This window comes from Bufo gargarizans, unplaced genomic scaffold (assembly GCF_014858855.1).
Source record: "Bufo gargarizans isolate SCDJY-AF-19 unplaced genomic scaffold, ASM1485885v1 fragScaff_scaffold_377_pilon, whole genome shotgun sequence".
Classification (NCBI taxonomy): Eukaryota; Metazoa; Chordata; class Amphibia; order Anura; family Bufonidae; genus Bufo; species Bufo gargarizans.
Genome location: NW_025334105.1, coordinates 162,970 through 170,685, shown reverse-complemented (window position 1 = coordinate 170,685; position 7,716 = coordinate 162,970).

Genomic DNA, 7,716 nt, shown 5'->3' with positions numbered 1-7,716 from the left:
TGGCACTTTGATAAGTCATCCTTCTACATCAGTAATAGCATCCATCTATTTTTCCCCCTAACCCTTTAAATCATAATGTTATTTCACAGTATATAGAGATATATGCTGTACTTAAAGGGGTTGGGTCACTTCAGTGAGTGGCATTTATCCTGTAGAGAAAGTTAATACAAGGCACTTACTAATGAATTGGCATTCTCCATATTGCTTCCTTTGCTGGCTGGATTCATTTTTCTATCACATTGTGCACTGCTCGTTTCCATGGTTACGACCACAGTGTAATCATTCTGCAGTAGTCGTGCATGCACACTATAGGACAAATGGCCTCTCTGGTGGCCACGACCTTGGTAGCACACATAGACTGGTGCTTTTCCTATAGTGTGCAAGCACAACTAGTAAAACCCTTTCGCTACCATAATTCATCCATGGTTCTTTCATCTAGGACTGTAGTTCCTGAGCTTTACTTTTTCTAGGAGCAGCTTATGCAGGATACTATCTCTCCTGATAGAGACCAGCCCTGAATGGAGACTTGTTTGATGTACAGTACAGACAAAAAGTTTGGACACACCTTCTCATTCAAAGAGTTTTCTTTATTTTCATGACTATGACCATTATAGATTCACACTGAAGGCATCAAAACTATGAATTAACACATGTGGAATTATATACATAACAAAAAAGTGTGAAACAACTGAAAATATGTCATATTCTAGGTTCTTCAAAATAGCCACCTTTTGCTTTGACTTCTGCTTTGCACACTCTTGGCATTCTCTTGATGAGCTTCAAGAGGTAGTCACCTGAAATGGTCTTCACTTCACAGGTGTGCCCTGTCAGGTTTAATAAGTGGGATTTCTTGCCTTATAAATCGGGTTGGGAACATCAGTTGCGTTGTGGGGAAGTCAGGTGGATACACAGCTGATAGACCTACTGAATGGTGTGCCCATTCACAAGAAAGGTAGTAGGGAGGAATCGGGCAACTATAGGCCAGTAAGCCTGACATCAATAGTGGGGAAATTAATGGAAACCATACTTAAGGAGAGGATTGTGGAACATCTAAAATCCCATGGATTGAAAGATGAAAAACAGCATGGGATCATGTCAAACTAATCTTATTGATTTTTTTGATTGGGTGACTAAAATAATAGATGGAGGAGGTGCAGTAGACATCGCTTATCTAGACTTTAGTAAGGCTTTTGATACTGTTCCACATAGAAGGCTTATCAATAAAGTGCAGTCTTTGGGCTTGGACTCCCATATTGTTGAATGGATTAGGCAGTGGCTGAAGGACAGGCAACAGAGGGTTGTAGTCAATGGAATATATTCAGACCAAGGTCTTGTTACCAGTGGGTACCTCAGGGATCTGTTCTGGGACCCATATTGTTTAATATCTTTATCAGCGAAATTGCAGAAGGCCTCGATGGTAAGGTGTGTCTTTTTGCTGATGACACAAAGATTTGTAACAGAGTTGATGTTCCTGGAGGGATACACCAAATGGAAAAGGACTTAGGAAAACTAGAGGAATGGTCAAAAATCTGGCAACTAAAATGTAATGTTGATAAGTGCAAGATAATGCACCTGGGGCGTAAAAACCCAAGAGCAGAATATACAATCAGTGATACAGTCCTAACCCCAGTATCTGAGTAAAGGGATTTAGGGATCATTATTTCAGAAGACTTAAAGGTAGGCAGACAATGTCATAGAGCAGCAGGAGATGCTAGCAGAATGCTTGGGTGTATAGGGAGAGGCATTACCAGTAGACAGAGGGAGGTGCTCATGCCGCTCTACAGAGCACTAGTGAGACCTCATTTGGAGTATTGTGCTCAGTACTGGAGACCATATCTCCAGAAGGATATTGATACTTTGGAGAGAGTTCAGAGAAGAGCTACTAAACTGGTACATGGATTGCAGGATAAAACTTACCAGGAAAGATTAAAGGACCTTAACATGTATAGCTTGGAAGAAAGACGAGACAGAGGGGATATGATAGAGACTGCTAAATACATAAAGGGAATCAACAAGGTAAAAGAGGAAAGAATATTTAAATGAAGAAAAACTGCTACAAGAGGACATAGTTTTAAATTAGAGGGGCAGAGGTTTAAAAGTAATATCAGGAAGTATTACTTTACTGAGAGAGTAGTGGATGCATGGAATAGCCTTCCTGCAGAAGTGGTAGCTGCAAATACAGTGAAGGAGTTTAAGCATTCATGGGATAGGCATAAGGCTATCCTTCATATAAGATAGGGCCAGGGGCTATCCATAGTATTTAGTATATTGGGCAGACTAGATGGGCCAAATGGTTCTAATCTGCCGACACATTCTATGTTTCTATGAATAGACTGTTAGAATTTGAATTATGGCAAGAAAAAAGCAGCTAAGTAAAGAAAAACGAGTGGCCATCATTACTTTAAGAAATGAAGGTCAGTCAGTCCAAAAAATTGGGAAAACTTTAAAAGTGTCCCCAAGTGCAGTCACAAAAACCATCAAGCACTACAAAGAAACTGGCTCACATGCGGACCGCCCCAGGAAAGGAAGACCAAGAGTCACCTTTGCTGTGGAGGATAAGTTCATCCGAGTCACCAGCCTCAGAAATCGCAGGTTAACAGCAGCTCAGATTAGAGACCAGGTCAATGCCACACAGAGTTCTAGCAGCAGACACATCGCTAGAACAACTGTTAAGAGGAGACTGTGTGAATCAGGCCTTCATGGTAGAATATCTGCTAGGAAACCACTGCTAAGGACAGGCAACAAGCATAAGAGACTTGTTTGGGCTAAAGAACACAAGGAATGGACATTAGACCAGTGGAAATTTGTGCTTTGTTCTGATGAGTCCAAATTTGAGATCTTTGGTTCCAACCACCGTGTCTTTGTGCGACGCAGAGAAGGTGACCGGATGGACTCTACATGCCTGGCTCCCACCATGAAGCATGGACGAGGAGGTGTGATGGTGTGGGGGTGCTTTGCTGGTGACACTGTTGGGGATTTATTCAAAATTGATGGCATACTGAACCAGCATGGCTACCACAGCATCTTGCAGCGTCATGCTATTCCATCCGGTTTGCGTTTAGTTGGACCATCATTTGTTTTTTCAACAGGAAAATGACCCCAAACACACCTCCAGGCTGTGTAAGGGCTATTTGACCATGAAGGAGAGTGATGGGGTGCTGCGCCAGATGACCTGGCCTCCACAGTCACCGGACCTGAACCCAATCGAGATGGTTTGGGGTGAGCTGGACCGCAGAGTGAAGGCAAAACGGCCAACAAGTGCTAAGCATCTCTGGGAACTCCTTCAAGACTGTTGGAAGACCATTTCAGGTGACTACCTCTTGAAGCTCATTAAGAGAATGCCAAAAGTGTGCAAAGCAGTAATCAAAGCAAAAGATGGCTACTTTGAAGAACCTAGAATATGACATATTTTCAGTTGTTTCACACTTTTTTGTTATGTATATAATTCCACATGTGTTAATTCATAGTTTTGATGCCTTCAGTGTGAATCTACAATTTTCATAGTCATGAAAATAAAGAAAACTCTTTGAATGAGAAGGTGTGTCCAAACTTGTGGTCTGTACTGTACTTCATGGTATGGAGACTTTCATGGAAAAAATATCCAAAGAGGTCTTGCCTTAGAAAAGAGAATGATCTTGCTAGCACCATCTTGCGGAAGTGGCTCCATATGAGTCACCATCTGACCTTGTCCTTGGAACATGACAAGGGTAAATAGTCAAAGAGAGCTTTTCTGCTGCTTTGATTGTTTCCCCTATTTTTCCCATCAGGTATAACGGAAACAAACTGAAGTGTTATTTGTCCACATAGCCATGTATTAGGACGGAGCGAAACGGAACACCTCTTAAAGGCTTCTGTTCTGCATTCCATGCTAGAATTCCATTATATTCGGTTATAAATCTGTTATTATTATTATTACTAGCAGAAGGATCCGGCTTCACACGGGTATATTTTATCTATTTAATTTAATGTTTGTGTGTATCGTTGTATCGACAGTGTCCACTACAAAAGTAACATTTACAGTACCCCGCCCCTTTAACAGTGACCTCCACAGCAGCTTGCCACTTAACAGTAACATCCACAGTGCCCTCCCCTTCAACAGTGACCTCCACAGCGGCCGTCCCTTTATTAGTGACCTTCACATTACCCCGTCTTGTTAACAGTGATTACCACAATAACCCGCCCCCTTAACAGTGACCTTCATAGAGCTCCGTTCCCTTAAAACTGACCACTTTAGTGGACGGTCCCCTTAACTGTGACCTCCACCGTTACCTGCCCCTTTAACAGAGACCTCCACAGTGCCCGCCCTCTTAACAGAGACCTCCACAGCGCCCGCCCCCTTAACAGAGACCTCCACAGAGCCCGGCCTTTTAACAGTGACCTCCACAGCAGCCCAACGCTTTAACAGTGACCTCCACAGCAGCCTGCCCCTTTATTAGTGACCTCCACAGTACCCCATCTCCTTAACAGTGATTTCCACAACACCCCTTCCCATTAACAGTGGCCTCCACAGCAGTCTGCCACTAGGCCGGCAAGAGGTCCAGTTTTAGGCCAGACAGTCCGGCTTTCAGACTCCCTGTCCTCCATTTGGTGCAGGGCCTGGACGGACACAGGGATGTCCTTTTGAACAGCTCACTCTCAGACAGCAGCACTGTGCTGTCTGAGCGTGAGCTGCAGGAAGAAAGACACCCCCCTTCCCACCCCTGCAGCTGACAGAAGTTAATTTTTACCTTTTTTTTTTTAGTCCCCGTCGGCTGTGGAGTGGGAGGGGGCTTGGCTTAACAGGACCTAGGGTGTGGTTTTTACGTCCGTCTTTTGAGGGTGGCCTAAATTGCCACACTTCCTGCCCTCTTAACTGTGACATCCACAGCACTCCGCTCCCTTAAGAGTATTATACACAGCGCCCTGCCCCTTTAAAGCTGACTTACAGCAGTAATTAAAAATGGCTGGGTTGTTATGGAAACCTGGTGTAAAACTGTGTGTATGTGGAGACTAAGGGCCTGCGAGCTTCTATTGGCTGATAAGGGTCATGTGACCAGGCTTCTATTGGCTAATGCATTTTTGGGGGAATATCTCAGGAACGGTACGTGCTAGAGAGCTGAGACTGGTCTAAAACCTGATGTACCTGTGTGCCAAATCTCGTGATTGTAAATGCGAAGGTGCGGATTCCATTAGCCGACATACACACATATATTCACTCAGCTTTATAAGATTATTTCATATCAGAAATTATTGTGAAGTTGGACTTGGAGAACCCCCCTCAGCTGTAGGATCCTCATTTGTGCAGTAATCTGAAGATATTTTTAAAAAGAGAATAAAAATTATCAAATGAGCTACACAAAGAATAGAAGCCCCTGTAAAGGACACATAGATGAAGTGCCATGCAGCTGCGAAATTCCATTTCCCTCAGGCAGCTTCTTACTTCCACAAATCTGTGATCATCCAAGTTTTCATACTGAACCTCCACTCATCAGTAAAGCATGACATAGAATAAGCAAAGTGGTATCTTGTAATTGGTAAAATTCTGGTTAACTTTAGTTGTTGGTGTTGGGTTCATACATAAGAAATGTACAAACCAGTATATAGTACTCTAGTGAATGTATAATCTGTATGTCGTGAGCACCCTATAGTAATGGCTATATAAACTGTATGTAGTGATCTCCTCTAGTGGTGATTGTTTAATCTGTATGTAGTGAGCTCCCTCTAGTGGTGGCTGTATAATCTGTATGTAGTGAGCTTCCTCTAGTGGCCGAACCATCAGTCAGTAGTGCACACCCCTCCACGTACTAACTGATGGTTCGGCCCCATTCAACTTCTGGGTCTCTAAATTGTCCACGTGGCCAGAGCTAGCCTTTTATGCCTTGGAGGTGCTGGCCTGCCCGGCGGCCAGCGTTTTGTCTGAACGTGTATTCAGCACGGCAGGGGGCGTCATTACAGACAAACGCAGCCGCCTGTCTACAGCCAATGTGGACAAGCTGACGTTCATAAAAATGAACCAGGCATGGATCCCACAGGACCTGTCCATCCCTTGTGCAGATTAGACATTAACTACCTCCCCTTAACCATATATTATTGTACTCCAGGGCACTTCCTCATTCAATCCTATTTTTATTTTCATTTTACCATTATATTGCGAGGCTACCCAAAGTTGAATAAATCTCTCCTCTGCCTGGGTGCCGGGGCCTAAATATATGCCAATAGACTGTTCCAATGTTGGGTGACGTGAAGCCTGATTCTCTGCTATGACATGCAGACTAATTCTCTGCTGACATGAAGCCAGATTGTCTGTTACAGGACCTCTCTCCTCTGCCTGGGTGCCTGGGCCTAAATATATGCCAATGGACTGTTGCAGTGGTGGCTGACGTGAAGCCTGATTCTCTGCTATGACATGCAGACTGATTCTCTGCTGACATGAAGACAGATTCTCTGTTACGGGACCTCTCTGCTCTGCCTGTGTGCTGGGCCTAAATATATGCCAATGGACTGTTGCAGTGGTGGCTGACGTGAAGCCTGATTCTCTGATATGACATGCAGACTGATTCTCTGCTGACATGAAGACAGATTCTCTGTTACGGGACCTCTCTCCTCTGCCTGGGCACCGGGGCCTAAATATCTTAGAATGGACTGTTCCAGTGGTGGGTGACGTGAAGCCAGATTCTCTGCTATGGGACCTCTCTCCAATTGATATTGGTTAATTTTTATTTATTTTATTTGTATTTGTATTCATTTCCCTATCCACATTTGTTTGCAGGGGATTTACCTACATGTTGCTGCCTTTTGCAGCCCTCTAGCCCTTTCCTGGGCTGTTTTACAGCCTTTTTAGTGCCGAAAAGTTCGGGTCCCCATTGACTTCAATGGGGTTCGGGTTCGGGGCGAAGTTCGGATCGGGTTCGGATCCCGAACCCGAACATTTCCGTGAAGTTCGGCCGAACTTCTCGAACCCTAACATCCAGATGTCCGCTCAACTCTATGTGTGAACTCTCTCTAGTGGTGGCTTTATAATTTGTATGTAGTGAGCGCCCTCTAGTGGTGGCTGTATAATCTGTACAGAATGAGCACCTCCTAGAGGTGACTCTATAATTTGTATGTAGTGATTTCCCCTAGTGGTGATTGTGTAATTTGTGTCTGTGAGATCTCTCTAGTGGTGGCTGTATAATCAATATGAAATGAACGCCCTCTATTGATGACTGTGTAATCTGTATGTAGTGAGCTTCCTCTAGTGGTGGCTCTATAATCTGTATGTAGTGCGCTCCTTTTAGTGGTGGTTGTATAATTTGTATGCAGTAAGCTCCCCTAGTGGTGGCTGTATAATATGTGTGTGGTGAGCTCCCCCAAGTGGTGGATGAATAATCTGCATTTAGTGAGCTCCCTCTAGTGGTGGCTCTATAATCTGTATGTAGTGAGCTCCCTCTAGTGGTGGCTCTATAATCTGTATGTAGTGTGCTCATTTTAGTGGTGGTTGTATAATTTGTATGCAGTAAGCTCCCCTAGTGGTGGCTGTATAATATGTGTGTGGTGAGCTCCCCCAAGTGGTGGATGAATAATCTGCATTTAGTGAGCTCCCTCTAGTGGTGGCTGTATAACCTGAATATATTAAGCTCCCCTTTGTGGTGAGAGTATTTTATCTCTCTTCCTGTGTGAATAGATTCCGAACAGATGATGGGACACAATCTGTCATTTCACTGATTTATTGATAGCACATGGAAAAGCTGAGCTCTG